Source organism: Falco naumanni, chromosome 3 (genome assembly GCF_017639655.2).
Source record: "Falco naumanni isolate bFalNau1 chromosome 3, bFalNau1.pat, whole genome shotgun sequence".
Lineage (NCBI taxonomy): Eukaryota > Metazoa > Chordata > Aves > Falconiformes > Falconidae > Falco > Falco naumanni.
The window spans coordinates 32,341,539-32,358,368 of NC_054056.1; positions in this window are offsets into that span (position 1 = coordinate 32,341,539).

Here is a 16,830-nt window from a genome sequence, read left to right on the forward strand (position 1 = left end):
AAGCCATTTAGTTAAGCAAGTTGTGTGCTGAGCCCAAGAGTAACGAAATTACAGTTTAGAATTCAAGATGCGAGGCGTTCAGTACCTATTGTTTCTTTTTGTGTAAAAAACCCCACCAACCAACCAACCAACCTGCAGCTCAGACATCAATGATTTTATTTGTGCTTATATGGCCCAGTTATGGTGGTACATACTGAACTAAGAGCAGATTTCTGTGCCCTGGCTCTAACAATCAGCTCAGAGGGAACCCCGCTTCCTCTCTTACACAGACACCATTTGCATCTCTGAGAAACATGCCAAGATTTTTGCAACTACAGCTGGCTTCAGCCTGCTCCTTGATGGTAACTGCTTAGCTATAGAATCAAACAGACAGATCAAATAATCAAATAAGAATTATTATACAAACATACCATCCATTCATGTCAAGCAAAGTAATCAGAGGGCAGTTAGCCTCCCCAGACTCCTGGGTTCCACACTCAGGTTAACTTTGATCTAATAAATTATTGCAAGTTTAAACATCGAAAACAAATACTCAGTGATATGAACCTGGCAACACTACCTATCCTCTTATTTGGAAGAAATCAAACGTGTCCTCCAGCTGGTGACAACTGTGAAGTGAGGTTTATTGGCTGTCTTACTCTGAACTTTTCCCACTGGGGACGTAACAAAAGTTGGGTGGGGACAAAAGATCCTTTTAAATTTATCATAAAAATACCATAGATTACAAATTCCTATGACACAATATTTGAGGGTTTCTTTCTTTGTGAAGAAAAACAAAACAGGACTATTTCAAAATACTTTACCTCAAAATCAGACCAGGCTCTTCATTAGCTAGGTTGTATGAAACTGTAGTTATAGAATCATAGAATTATAGAATCATTTCAGTTGGAAAAGACCTTTAAGATCATCGAGTCCAGCTGTTAACCTAGCACTGCCAAGTCCACCACTAAACCACGTCCCTAAGCCCCACATCTACACATCTTTTAAATACCTCCAGGGATGGCGACTTCACCATTTCCCTGGGCAGCCTGTTCCAATGTCTGACAACCCTTTCAGTGAAGAAATTTTTCCTTATATCCAATGTAAACCTCCCCTGGTGCAACTTGAGGCTGTTCCCTCTTGTCCTATTGCTTGTTACTTGGGACAAGAGACTAACACCAGTCTTACTGTAATCTCCCTTCAGGTAGTTGTAGAGAGCGATAAGGTTTCTGTGGTTTGTGTGATAACATCTGTAATTTTTTACATTCATGACTACATTGATTTCAGCAAGATGATTAAAACTCAAGAAAAAATTGTCTTTAGATTCATATCTACATAGCTTTTTTATTTATTAACCACTGATTTGCATAGATACCTGAATCCTTCTGAATGATAGAAATAAGAGCATTCTAGCTGTTAGAATCAACCTCCTTTAGGCAGACATCTGAGGTTTTCTACTGAAGAAATTTGATACATCACACAAAAACTTACAGGTGCTCAGTTACATTTCCAGCAAGGAGAAGAAAGCAGTGAGGGGACAGCCACACGTCCCACTATAAGTAAAGCTCAACCAGGGGGGAACATCCCCACCGTCCTATTCCAGTCTTAGGCCCTTGGTTCTGCCCTAGATCTGCTGTGTGAGTCATTTTCCTTAATGATGTGGGCCAGCTCGGATATACTTGTTATTTTATCTGAGTCAAGAAGCCAGGAAGGCGGCTCACTGCCCAGCAGGACATACTTGTTACTGCTGGTTCTGCCTGTGGTGAAGCAAAGGCAGAGCTATTTATGGCTTGACATTCTTTCCTGGCAGTACCTGTATGTCTTAGATATTATTGTGTTATTAAAGCTCACCAAGAATTTTTAGTCAGTGCAAGTGATGTAATCTGGCTGGTAGACACAGTTCAGAATTGAGAAGGTGGCCTAAGGCACCTGAATGATGGCTTTTACTAATGTGGACATGTAAGATCGGTTTTGGACAGTTAGGGCACGTTCTGCCAAACCCAAGCACAAAGAAGAGTCTCCTTTTACTTCAGTAATTCTGGATGAGACATTTCAGGGCCGGATTTTCACACTCTGAATCATATTTTTTCCAGAAATTTCTATTCCACTCATGCATTCAGTATTTTAATTTCTTCCATCTCCATTTGGGGGGAAAAATAACAGTCTTTGAAAACACTGAAAATACTTTTGGGGTGGAAATTCTAGATATTCAAATGGCTCCCTTAGCTGGAGTTATTTTACCCTGTGCTGCATGATCCAGCTTCAGGTTTAAAAGGGTATTTATTCTGAGTGCCACTTGTACCTAAGTAAAAGAGAAATCAGAAAATAGAATCAAATGTGATCAAAGGTTGATAAAACTGGGAACACTGAGTCTACGGAAAAGACAGACGTGGTATTTGTGCACAAGTATATAAAAAGGCAGTTCACCACAGATTATGACCATTGCAATTAGTCACTGCAGGCAGAACAAAGCCATGGAATGAAGTTCCTGCAGGGGATATCGAAGTTAAACATTAAGGAGAGAACTTTACTCACTGTGAAGAAATGGAGCTGCCAAGTCAAACTGTAGGCTCATGATAATTGAAGATTATGTTGGGCCAGACATCCAAAGGTGGATGAAGAATAATGACATTAACATCCGCCACCACCACCCACATACAGAATAGGAGGAAAGAATAAGTCGTCTATGTGCAACTTCAGAATGGCAGAGTCAAGGTGAGACAAAAAAAATAATAAAAGAAAATCTTGTCTAAAATGAACAAAAAGCCCTGAAACAAATCAACCCAAAACCACTTATATAAGTAAATTGCTTTCCTGGAGCAACAAGGATGAGAGAGAAAACACAAATGAGGCATGACTCACATTGTTTACTGAACACATTGATAGCAAAAGTTACCTAGATAATTTGCTGATGAAATATCAACCTGGCTTCAGGCTTGTGAAAGAAGTTTTCACAGTTATGGTTTGCTTTAAGCTAAAATATTGCAAAAAAAAAAAAAAATTATGACACTTTCAAAGAGGAGATATATATCTGCTCTTTTATTATTGCAAAATGTGATATGCACTTTCAGGTAAATACTTAAGTCCCATTTTAAGAAAGAAAATATCAAGACACATTTTTTTCCAAAACAGTATTTCTGTCTTTCAAAATATTCTGATAGTTTCTTACAGAAGTTCCTATGGAATACTATAATTTATTCAAATTACCATTTTGTGGCTGAAATCTTCCACTGAAAAATTTGGCTTCATTTTAACAGTACCAGAGTCCACAGAAACAAACAAAAGAACTGTCTTTTTTTTTGTGGTCAGACGGGAGAAGTCAAAGAGGAAAAAATAAAGTGTTTTGGAGTTGTGAAAAAATTCAACTCATCATTTTGTGAAAAATCCATATGTCAAGAAGAAAAAGAGTTGAAGAACAACTCAGAACTGTTAGCATTAACAATTGGAGATGTGTAAAGTAGACAGAGGCAGAAAAAAGAAGCTATTCTAATGCAACATTTGAGACACTGCTTGGAATGTAAGGTTCTAGAGAGTGGGGAGTATGCTAAATTAAAAATACTGTTGTAAGAAATGACAGCATTCAAGCATTTTACATGTCTTCATAAAAGTGACTTACAGACCTCCATAAAGACAGAAAAAGTGCAATAAAGATGGCCTAGCCACATACTGAAGCGCTATTAGTATTAAAACTTCTAATAGAAGCAAGAGTTAAACATTTTTAAGAGTGAACATACTAATGAAGCTGAAGACATAAATGTATTCAACTAAACTACACTGGATCAGTTTGACACAGTGAAGCTTTCTAGAATTATTCTTTTCTGAATGACATTTGCTGTAAAAGATTCAAGCCACACCTATACGGTTCTTCAGGGTCCTAAGTCATGGCCCAAAAATGGAGATGAAATTTTTCCCATGAAGATTTCAGCTAGTGTAAAGAAAGCTTGAGATTTAAAAAATGCTACATGTTGAATGTTAGTTAAAATGACCGTTGCTAGTGAGCAATGGACAATTTCATGTACATTCTCACTGCTTCATAATCTATTTCCATTACCATCCCAAAAACTTTGCAGCAGGAACTTGATCTTCATAGTTTACTTTAGAATTAAGTGGAAACTAATGTGATCATTCTAAATTTAACCTTATATGCTCAGGGTACATTGCTCCACGTGTCCCTTTTGATTGCTATTCCAAATGGTTAAAAATATTGATTAGTAAGACCCAACAATGCCTTCATAAGTCTGAACCCTGTTTGTCCCAAGTACTTGATAATTTATCTCAAGTGTATTTTTATGTTGATAGGAGCCTGAGGTTTTTGGCATTTATCTTCTACAATCTTTGATGAAGTTTTTATTTCTTTACAAATCTTGTTCACATTAATGCATATGGTTGACTGCATCCATCAACAGTATTATTTCCATTAACACATCTGATCAGAGGGGAAAAGTAAAATTAATTAGACATCAACACTCTATAATTAAAGACAACATAAGAAACAGAGGTGACATTTGCAGTCTAGACAAATTTTAGTGCTTATTTTATAAACAGCATGATGGTTTTGAAATAACTTACGAGAAATGCTCTGTGATATTTCTTGGCTCTTTTCAACTATTCAGTCAGTCTCAGGTGTTTTAACTACTTTTGGTTACGACCATGGACAAGGTTTCTCAGAAAATATTAGTTTTCTCAAAGGAAAGAGAGCTAGGATTGTGTAGCTTGGTCTCTACAATTAAGGCAAGTATTTCCTTTCGACAGGAATCTTTAATATGTAGTTTTACTCATGGCAGCAGATCATGACTCCAGTCCCAAGAACACTGGTTCTGCACAGAAAATCATTCCTGAAAAGCACTGTAGTGCAACAAAGGATGAGCATGCACCTGTAGCAAAGGCAAGCAATACCTGCAACTTAGGAGACAATAGCTAACTGACAGAAGACCAAGCAAATAAAATAAAATAAATAAAACAAATAAAAGAGTCAGAAAACATATTATGCTTAGGAGTCTCTATTTGACAGCACAGCAAGAAGAAGAGAGAATCATGGGAGCCCAAAGTGCTGCTGAAGACCCCCCACCCCCCTCCCCAGCATGGCATGGCTCTCCCAGCTGGGCAAGTTGGCTGGAGGAGAGCAGGAGGGGAGGTGAGAACAAGGGTTGCATGCAGCGCGGAGAGCGCGGGGACACAGTGCAGCGGCTGTGCCTCTGTCGTGACCTCTGAGGATGTGGCAGGGTCTCATCTACTAGGACTTGCTATCAGTCACAGAGATTCCATCAGCTGTAAGAGCTTTCTAGAACTGCAGGGTAAGTCACAACCTGGACCTGCGCTGTCAGCTTTTACCCACTCTATGTTATGATCAGACTGCTGGGAGCAACATCTCATATCCTCATAATCTGATAGCTGTCAGCAATATGAGTTAGGTCTAGTGTTCATTATGATCAGGTAAAAATGTCTTCCATTATTTTTAAGAGCACAGAAACTGAAGGAGTCCTGAGTCACTAAATGATGTCCTGTAACGTCTTTGCACTGCTTCATGTGCACCTTTTCATCAGATAAGTGAGTTATGTTGTGAAGTTAACTGTGGCTTTTTGTATTTGTTTTTTGTATTTGTGGGTGTTTTTTTTTTTCTGCCTCAAACAGACTGTTTAAACCATGATGCTTCTGTTTTCCAGTCTTAATCTAAAGATGGTCGATTTATAGCCATTTGTTCACATGGTGACGTTGCCCTTCAGTTAAAACCTGATGTTTATTCTCATTTATGGACCACAATCATATCCCCTCTCAGCCCTCACGATACCAGCTAAGCTAAAGCATCCTAGCTTCCCCTAAAAAATGGGCTCATTGCTCCCCTGACATTTCTAGCAGCCCTTCTCATAGCTGAACAAAAGAGCTACATACAAATGAGGCGTCAGCAGAGCTGTTTATGATGATGTCAGTAACCCCTCTTCTATTACAAGTACTTCTTTTCACACATTTCAGGACTATACTGGCATTCTCCATGTCTGTGCTAGTTAGTCCATACGACATGAAGACCATACACCCAAGTCTTTTCCACTTCAGGTGCTTCTAGCTGAGCTCCTCACAGTTTACAAAGAGGCTTAGTTCACAAACATACAACCATCTAATTTTGTACTGCTCACTTGAGTTCTGTCTTCATCAGCCAATCCTCAGCCCAGTCTACTGCTTCCTATTCAGTACCTCAGTAGTCTCATATATTGACCACTCTTCTCTGGCATCAGTGCATGCCACACTTACCACTTTTGACCTGAACAATATGTACCATTTATGTCCTGTGATTGAAAGACAAGAAAATTCTATTATCTCTATAAACCAGAATTGAACACTTCATCCCAATAGTCCAGATTCCTTATTTTTTTGTTTATTCTCTTGCCTTCTGTATAAAAATGTTTTTAGAGTTCATTGTTCCTGAGCACATCTGTATCCTAATCAGATGAGAGACTATTGCTAATACTGTGAGTTCTAAAAAAAAAAAACCATAAAAAAACTCTGGTAAAATTATGTTTGCATCTTCATTTGCACAATTTTAATCCTTCTGCATACCAACATCAAATGCAGAAGTTGTCTTGCCCTGTTCAAGACCTCTCCTACTTAAAACGGACCTTCGGGCCTCCTGTGGTCCAGCTGTCAAAACAAATGTGTGATGGTTAGAGAGAATTTCTATTCACCTACTGAAAGCTGAATGATAATTTACCCTTACCAATAAACACCGGATCTAGACATGTAGACACCTTCACCAAAGTCCAAGTCTGGTCAGTCCCTGATAGAACAACTCTACTGACAGGAGCTTTGCCAGAGAGAAAAATTTTGTGAGATGTCTAGCAAGGACAGGGAAGGAGGAACTCACTTCTGCAAAGAAAGCAGAAAAATGGGTAAATATAACAACCACCCCAGTGGCAGGAGGGCAGGAGAAAATTTCAGGAAGTACAAGGTAGAGATACCAAGAACACATGATCTCTTTGGACTTCAAACGTCAGTACGTGCTTGGCAACATACTCCATTTTACTTTCAGCTATTGATCCGAAATAACAGCAATTTTTCTTTGCTTAAGAAAAATCCAGCATACATGATTGTACTTAAGGGCTGTAGCTTCAGAAACTGAACCAACCAGGCAGATTTCATGTTGTGGCATTCCGTCTAGTATGACTAAGACAAGGAAGGAGTGCTCCAAAAGCATACCTGGAAGGAAGAGGAACTGCCAAAGGCAAACAAAAAAACCAAGGCAAATCCCAATAAAGGAAGATTTTGCAAAGGACATAAAATAGACAGGGACATTTTCATCAGATTTGGAAGAGAGTTGAAGGACTTCTTACAAATTCATGTCTAAGAAACAACATTTCTAAAGCCGAACCTAAAAAAGAGAAGCAGATAGATAGGTTTACTGCTCAGAGCTCATAGCAATAGCAATGGTATGCAAAGTTGGTAACTGGCTTGCAATATAGTTTTATTTACAGTTTCTGCTAATCTGGGTATCAGCCACTTCAAACATATTCTAAATGCATAAAACAGATCCAACACAGCAACATGCACCTGTCAACCAGTTTTGTGAGCGTAAGTCATCTCTGGCACACTGATAAAAAAAGAGGTGGTGGAAATGTTAAAGTCCAGACTGCATTACATCATCCCGTGTCACCATAAATACAAGGAAATCAAACCCTACGGTTAGTAGCACTAAACTGCAAAACAGAACCAATGAAACATAGTTGTCACTTTCTGGCATTTATTCACCAAAACACCAAAACTAAAATGCTTCTAGAGCTAATAAATGAAGAGGGAGTTACTGGGAACTGGTGGATCTATTAAAAGACAGCACAGTCAAAAAATAAGTAAATAAAACATGCTTTGAGATCTCAGGATCCGTAAGGAATTTGCCCTACTTTTCTACTGTAGGGGGAAAAGGAGGAGGGAAGTAAAAGTAGACACTTGAGGTTTTTCACCTTGAAGATAAACAAAAAGATAAATCTTGGCAAGGCAAATGCTGTTTCTCGCCCCTCCTTGATACTGAAAACACCTAAAACATTCTTTTTTTTCTTATCTGCTAATCCTTAACTGTAATTTCTGTAGTTATAAAAGGGGGTAGAGATTTATTTTGTTTTGGGGTTTTTTTTAATGCTCTGTATTTTAAAACCACCTTTACAGGGTGGAAGGGAGTGAGAGAAGGTGTGCCAATTTTTACATAACTCCCTGGCTTGTCCATCCCTAGTACAGAGATATTTGGAGGTAAGACATCATCTGATTACCAATCAGCACACATTCAATTCACTTTCTCAGTCACTCTGGCACAGGATGGAAATTAAATTCAAGTAGGTTGTAATGACTCAAGACTACTCTTTCTGAATTTCGTCACGGATTTCCAAGTGCCAGCTCACTACAATGTAATCACACTTGATTGGATTCTGGGTATGTTCAATTGTGTTGTGCAATAACCTTTGGGTTTATTTATAAAATGATATTTCTATTGCATTTTATTACAATACTGAGACAATCTCTTGGGCAGAAAACAATTAAAGTCTGAAAAGAAGTTCCTCAATTCTGACAGGGATAAATCCTCCTTTTTCTTCAGTAGAGATGATTCAATCAGACCAGGGTATCATGATGAACAGTCCTTTCCAGGGAAACACTCCTCCTGAATAAGCTGAAGCTTTGTACAGAGATAGTAGTGGAAACAACCACAGCATCAAACAAAACATGCTCTTAATCTTGGGGACTCTTATCCAAGTAAACTAATGCAAACTGGAGTCTGTGAGTGCTCTATTTGTGATATGTCACATGGCAAAGTAAAGTCTGTGACTCTGTAAGCTGACAGTAAGGCTCCCGGCAAAGGTTAAAAATGAAGCACAATGTTGAAAAATCAAGGAAAATGCATCAGCCAGTGTCTCACAAAGGAACCAAGCAGTAGAGAACAAAGACAACTAATTTTGTTGGAAATACATTCTGCAATAAAATTAATATCTGAGATCAGGAAAAGAAATTCAGAACAAACAGAAACAATAATGACTGTTTGGAGAAGAAATATAGGATGATAGGGGTTCCAAAAGCATAACAATTTCTAGAGTAAGTAAGGCTGGATTCGTACATCCTTTCACAAGGTCTGATGGCAAAGAGAAATGTGCTTTATTCTCATATGCTGTAGCTGTCACTTAAAGGCTCACTGCAGAAACATACAATATCTGAAACTTCAATGCCTGTTCAAGCTGAGAAGCTAGGTATTATTAGTAGCTATTAGACTTTTTTTAAAAAACACTTGGAGTTAGACTCTCCTGGAAAAATACCCTTCAATTTATGACATGCTGTAGCAATTCCCAGAATATAGACATGTCTGCTAAGACCCAGCTATCTCACACTAAAATCTTATCTGAGAGATGCAGAGTGAAGTGCCTCTGACAGAAGATCAATTGTATAGATATTAGCTAAATGACATCAAAGTTTTCTCAATACAAATAGCTGAACATAGTTGACTTCTATGACATTTGTGAGAATGTACAATCCTTTCTTTTGCTTAGTTCTTACCAGGATCAGCTGAAAAATCTTACCAGGATCAGAGGAAAAAATCTGCTAGGAATTGATGTTTGAATAGGCATCTGGGATGAAGGTGGAAATGCTGTTAGAAGAGCGTTAACTCTATGTAGAGTTTCAATTTACATGAACCACAGTAGAATTGGTTCAGTCAGAAGCAAGAACTAATCAAGGTACCATGATTATAAGACATGCACAGTGTCACAAGTTCACAAGGTGAACCACAAATTCTTGTTAGATGTTAAAGGCTGTAGACCAAGACATGTGCCTGGCTGAAGGAAATGAGGGGACTGAAAGTTATAGGACCACTCTTGATTTTACACAATGTTGTCTCTGAAAGAAACATGTTCTGAAGTATTGAGAGTGACTTAAAATTGTTACATCAAGCTTTATCAAGTGTTAAAAACTCTCCTGGCAGTTCCAGCAGCACAGATGAGGGCTGAAAGAATATCAGAGCTCAGATTTGCTGTTTCATTATGAAGCTCCAGTATAACAAAAGAGAGTGTTAGGAGCTGTGATTTAGCTCAGTCATAATTATTATTTTATTTTTTTTTTTAGTTCCGTCATAAAAAGTTGTTTGTCATAAAATTGTGCATGGCAACAGAAATTTTTTGGGAACGTTCAAATAAAGAAAGAAATTTAAAACCTAAAGAGCTGAAATCTAAGAATGGGAAGCAATCAAAACAATGTGATTTGAGTACTTTCTAACCAATAATGCTGTGTGGGGTGGTAAGTTGGGGGGAGGGGTGTGTGTGCACGGGAGGGAATCCTGAACTGAGCGATCTGAGTAAATAAATAATAAAACCCCCTCAAACTCAAATGGGCCAATATACATATTAAATCAATTTGTTGTGTACCACAGAAAGTGTTTTTTAAGCCAAGCAGACACATATTACAGAAGAATAAGACATCACCATCTCAAAGTTCAAGAAGAGGTACAGGCAGTAAGAAGTGAGTCAACCGTTTTGCCCATCAAGCCTTGAGACTAACTGCAACCAGAATGTTCTGGGAAAGCAAAGCCCCAGGGCATGAGATGACCAGCTGAGTATTATTCTGTTTTTATATACCTTAAGAAAGTCTGTTTTGTACTGACTATTAGTTGTTCCAGGAAGAAATCTGGAGGTCACTGCACCTTCAAACCCCATTGCTGCGCTGTGCAGAGGCTCGCATCCCAGTCATGTACAGCTGAGGCAGGGAGCAGCCCCGACTGACCGACTGCATAGCAGCTCATTAGTTCAGCACAACTCCCACTGGAGCTGGTCTCTGCCTCAGCAATAATAGCAGACACGAAGAACATTTTCATAGATGCTATTTGCTTTGTATCATTAATTTACTTCTATCTTGATCTTTCAATTCCTTATTTTAAAGCACAAATTTGGGTAGTAGCTGGCAAGCTTCTTGAATTATTCTTTCTTTTTTTCTCCTTCAATTCTGTGATCCCGTAATTGCCTCTCCCACTTAAGCCAATGACAGCTTGACTTTGCAATGATAAATTTCTCCAAAAAGCTTTCAAAGCTTCCACAAGCTTGTCTGATATACAGATTAATTCCTTCTTTCCTGTCCCAAATTAAGTAAGTCACAGTGGCTTAACCAAAAATAAGAAAAGACTTGCACTTTCTTTTTTGTAGTGTCCCTGTTATTTCTCCCAGTTTGCTCTGTTTGTCACATATGTCCTTCCCAACAGGACCTCTCCCTGCTCTTAGCAAGATGCCCCATATGGATTAAGGATCACTGGAGCAACACAAAGGCTGGGAGAAATTTGCATAGCAGCAAGCTGAATGAACATCTTACCATCTATGTCCTGCCCTGGTTTCTTCTCCCCCTGTTTGTGTGTTAAATCCCACTTCACAAAGTCCCCTAGAAGGAAATGTTAAAAATACTGCCCACAATATAAAGCATTTATCTGTCTATTGTGTGTGCTGCGCAGGTGAATGAACTGTTCCGTTTGGATATTAAGCAGATGGATTCATCCTATTTACTGATGACAGGATGAGATGTCATAGGCCTATAAAATGGGCATGATGGAGAACAAAAGATGCTGTTACAAGGTTTTTATATATGTATATATTTAATATCTAGGTAGGCTTGCTAATGCAGAGGGAGAAAACAACTATTTACCTCTGTTTATGTCAAATTATAGGAGACTAGGATAAAACAGCAACAAAGACACACTGTGAGTAATTTTTCCTCAACATCAGATCCAATCAGTAAGAAATCAGGTTATCATAGCAAACAAAAGCCTGTGGAAGCTACATAAGTGCAGAAGAACCACAGATCAGATGGCATTAAGCTCTTTTTCACTGGAGTAAACAAAAAGAAACACAAACAGTGCTCTTAGAGTCACAGGCAAAAAACATTTCCCAGAAATTGCTATTAGATCCTGACCTTCCACTAGGACAAGCCAGCATGTGATTCAGTGCTAAAGGGACCATATAACAATCAGATGAAACAACACAGAAAGTTCAGGATTTTTGAAAAAGAGATGTTAGTAGCCAGTAATCCACCCACATTCAAAAGCGCAGTGAAGACCAGTGAGCGTCATTCCTCAAGGGTCCGTACTGGGACCAGTGCCATTTAGCACCTTTGTCAGTGACAGGGACAGTGGGATTGAGTGCACCCTCAGCAAGTTTGCTGATGTTACAAAGCTGCATAGTGCGGTTGATACGCTGGAGGGAAGTGATGCTGTCCCAAGGGACCTTAACAGGCTTGAGAGATGGGCCTGTGCAAACATCATGGAGTTCAACAAGGCCAAGTGCAAGGTCCTGCACATGGTTTGGGGCAACCCCTGGTGTCAATACAGGCTGGATGCAGAATGTATTGAGAGCAGCCTTGAGGAGAAGGACTTAGGGGTGTTGATGTACAAAAAGCTCAACATGGCTCAATAATGTGCATTTGCAGCCCAGAAGCCAACCAAACCCTGGGCTGCATCAAAAGAAGCATGGCCAGCAGGTTGAGGGAGGTGATTCTCCCCCTCTGCTCTGATGAGACCCTGCCTGCAGTACTGCATCCAGCTCTGGGGTCCCCACAGGCTGGGAGAGTTGGAGTTGTTCAGCCTCAAGAAGAGAAGGTTCTGGGACTTACAGTACCTGAAGGGGGCCTACAAGAAACGAAGCGGGTGACTTTTTACAAGGACACGTAGCGACAGGACAAGGGGGAATGGCTTTAAACTAAAAGAGGGTTAGATTGGATGTTATGAAGAAGTTCTTTACCATGAGTGTGGTGAGGCACTGGAACAGGTTGCCCGGGGAAGTTGTGGCTGCCCCATCCCTGGAAGTGTTCAAGGACGGTTTGGATGGGGCTTTGAGCAGCCTGGTCTAGTGGAAGGTGTCCCTGCCCATGGCAGGGGGGTTGGAACGAGATGATCTTTAAGGTTCCTTCCAACCCAAAACATTCCATGATTCCATGACTGTAATTCTAGGCTGCATGCCTAAGTACCTGGTGGTGCACAACAGGCAGCCTGCCATACCAGCTGGCTGCTGCAAGCAGCACGCTGCATGAGAGGAATCCCAAAGCCTTAGTCACTCGCCTGCACTGGTCTGTAAGCAGCAGGTGATTTGGAGGACTATATTGATTTCTAAGCTGCTTCAAAATTACTTTATTTTCTCTTTAAATTAAAAAAGGAAACCTCTACAAATAAATACTTTGTAAATATCCTTCATTTTGAGATCTCATTATAATGAAAAAGAGAAGCACTTTTTTAGTATAAAACCTAAAGAAAAAGATTTCTGTACTGGTTTTCAATTTGGCAGGCCAAGTCGAACTTATAAGTATAGAACTTTGAGAGAATGCAGTAGCGGTTTGATCAAAATAGAGTAGAAAGCTGCAAATTCTAAGCACTGAGGCCTCTGCTAAACTCACAGTCCTATGCTTTTACAAATAATGAATATTTTAGTTAAAGCATGTAGTCAATTGATTAATTTCTGATTTTCTGATCTGATTTTCACATTTTAACAAATCTTTTTTTTAAAATAGCATGTTAAAATTATTGCTATTTTGAATTATTTATTTGTCAAAACCTAGCATTCTTGTACACTAGAATGCTTACCGAATTTATTTTAGGTAAGAGTGTTTTGTTTTCTCTGGCTGGAGTCCATACATCTGATCAACCTTAATGATCCTGCCTACATGCACTTCCCAACCACAGACTTCACAAATCTAAGCACATATTTTGATGGAAAAACAGGTATTTAAATGTGTAAATGACAAATTACTATGTTTTTAACTGACAAGCAGAAAAAGTGATGCCAGGAAACCGTTTGTTTTTAATTGACCTTTTTTTTTTTTTTTTTCACGCAATCTTGTGAAACCTAGTAATACAGCAGAATTTGGCTGCATTAATTAGAATGAGGTAACAGCAAGATATGTTAACAAGAAATTATGCCAGTGTAGTTACAGCAAATTAACAATCACAAAAGCATTTATCATTTTCTGATGGATTTTGCAATGTCTCAGATTGACTGTAATAGGGAAGAAAGTCTGATTGATCTCTCAAGTGTACCTGTATGAAGACATCAGTTTCTTACTTATATTTAAGAAGCTGTGTAATGTTTCTATATCCATCATATTCATTCTTTCAATTGTCCATCATGTTCCTGGCAGTGATTCTTTCCATCCTATATAAAAGAATAAATAAAATAGACATCTAAAAATAGGTTAATAATAGGGCAAGGATACTAGCCAAAAATTAAGACAAAAGAAAGGTTGGAGTTTACATGCCTGCTGAAGATAAGCCATGCATATCAACAAATGTGACACTTCAAATGCCCCTATTGAATCAAATTATTAGCTGCTGGAAAGGGAGACAGGCTATATGTCGTTAGAAAGCTCAGTCAGCGAGGATGTATACATAGATGTGTGCTTTAGAGAGACAAGAGCTGTAAAGTAAGAACATACAACTCACAAGATTCAGTTTCACACATTCAAGGACAGCCAGAGGTCACAGTCACTGGAATGCACTGCTACATTGCTCGTTCCCACTTTGTCCTTTATGAATACCTGTACCCGATACCACACTTCACATTTGCCATAGGGCTTGAAAAAAGGAAACTAAATGGTACATCTCATGGTGAGGACAGCACTGTAGGCAAGGCTGAGACAAGCAGGGCCCTGGAGTTACAGGCAGAGTCTGGAGCAGTGATTTGCAGTCAGCAGGCACACAGCTGCCCTTGGGGTCAGGGTGGAGGGTCAGAGCAGCAGTGCCATGGGACAGCACACTGCGACAAGTGGAGGAGAGAGATCGGCTGGAAAGGGAGACTTTGAAAGCAGCAGCTCTGCAGTTTCCTCTGCAAGAAAAAATTATTCAGAAGGACACGATGTACTCAGAACTACAATACAGTGGAACTGGATGCTCTAGAGGGAGAGAGGGGTTTTGTCTTCTTTTTTACTGCATCCAGGACCAGCCAAACAACAAGCCTCAATCAGAGAAAGGCAACAGAAAACAGCTTAATCATAATTTCTCTGCTTTTCCATTATGAGCTATCTCAGGGTGTCATTACTCTGAAATACATCAACCTCTCATTATACCAAGCAATCCAGGCCAATTTCCATACTGTGTCACATCTACTTTTGACCAGGACTGATGGTTCTTCCAAAACAAGTGGATTGTAGCAGGATATTTCTTCAAGACCTTGTATTTTCTATAATTCCTGCTACCACCTCAGAAGCAATAGAAGGTTAGGGAGAGAGTGACAGGAAGTATGAATGCTATAGAAGTATTCACTCCTAGAGGTTTAATCCATTGTGCACAATTTTCAGTTTTAACTTGGCTGCGAAGTGTCATCATCTCATCTTGATTACTTCTGGATTTAGTTTTCATAGCTTCCACTCGTGGTGCTGGACTGGGCTGAAAAAGGGAGGGTCAAAAATGACTGGCTTGGCCTAGAATACCTGGATAAAAAAAAAAATACTTTATAAAGATACAAAAGGAAGGGAGATGTTCCAATGAAAATCTATGGCCCTGATATTTCTGTCTAGTCTGGCTTCCTGGTGCCTGTAATTTGCAGAAGCCCTAACTAGCAATAACTCCCAATGGTCAAAACAAACCTTGAGCATCCTGATCACATCTCTGCTCTGCTCTTGTGCAGTTCTGGTAGGTGTGTGGGAAATCTGGCTATAAAGCCCCTTCATCAGTCCCTTGAGGACACCACTGTCTTTTGGAAATACACAGCAAGGCAGTCTGGATCAATTATTATCCAGCTTTTTACCAGCAGAAATTAAAAAGAGCGTGGGACAGAATCACAGCCTTGATTTATTGATAAATTAGATACCAAAATTATTCCCAAACTGATTTCTGAATCTACAGCTACAAAATTGTTTTGTAACTCACAGGATATTAGCCATTAATCATAATAACTTTATATCTCAGACTCAGCTCCATGCCTGCTCCCCTTCTAAATGAGAGAGGAGCTCCAGATCTCTGCCAAGATGTTTCATTCTCCCACAGCAATTTTGCATTCTCAGCTCACAGGTGACAGGTGGCACATTCAGTAACTGAATATGTAAAATACTCCTGGGAACCACCATGCTATACCTCTTTTTGGCTTTTTTTGTTCTTGAATCCTCACAGATTCTTACTGACATTCATGCAAGTGGGCAAGCTTTATAGGAAAAAATATTGAAAGAAATGTTGTGCTGAAATAATAAATACTAAAATAATATAAATAAATAATAAAATACTGAAAGAAAAAATATATTGGCATAAAGCCCAGAAGCAGCTTCTCCAGAAATGGGGACCCACCCAGTGATAGAAAGAGAGGAACACCAAACTGATTGCTCTGATACAGGAAGGGGCATGTTAGTGGATGAGGAAAAGCCCGGAGCACTAATGACAAAAAAATGCCTAGTAAGGGGCACAGCAATGGCCCTGGAAGACCTGGGATAATAAAATCCCTCTCACTCCATCTATCAGAAAATCCCACTTCCCGGAAAGTAAATGTATGTCCAAGAGAGATGATGCAGAAGTGACAGTGCATTAACAAGCAAATGTAAGCATGGAGCCATCAGAAGTTTTCACATAACAGTCACTTCTCACTCGAGTTGAAAAGAGACATGCATTACTGTGCCAGAAGTACCATCAGCAAGCCTAAAACAAAAAGCTCCAACACTCCAGAAAAGCAGCAACCACAAGCGTACGCAAAGTATCAATATGGAAGCTGAAGGCAAAGCTCCAATTAACTTCTTTTATGTCCCCACTCTCAAAGAAATTTGCTATTTTGGAAGTCCAGGGATCAAATAAATAGTTCAACACAATAATTTCAACTAAAAGAGACCTAACACCACTACCTCCACCCCCCAATCCAAACAAAGAAAATTGTTACGGTGCTCATG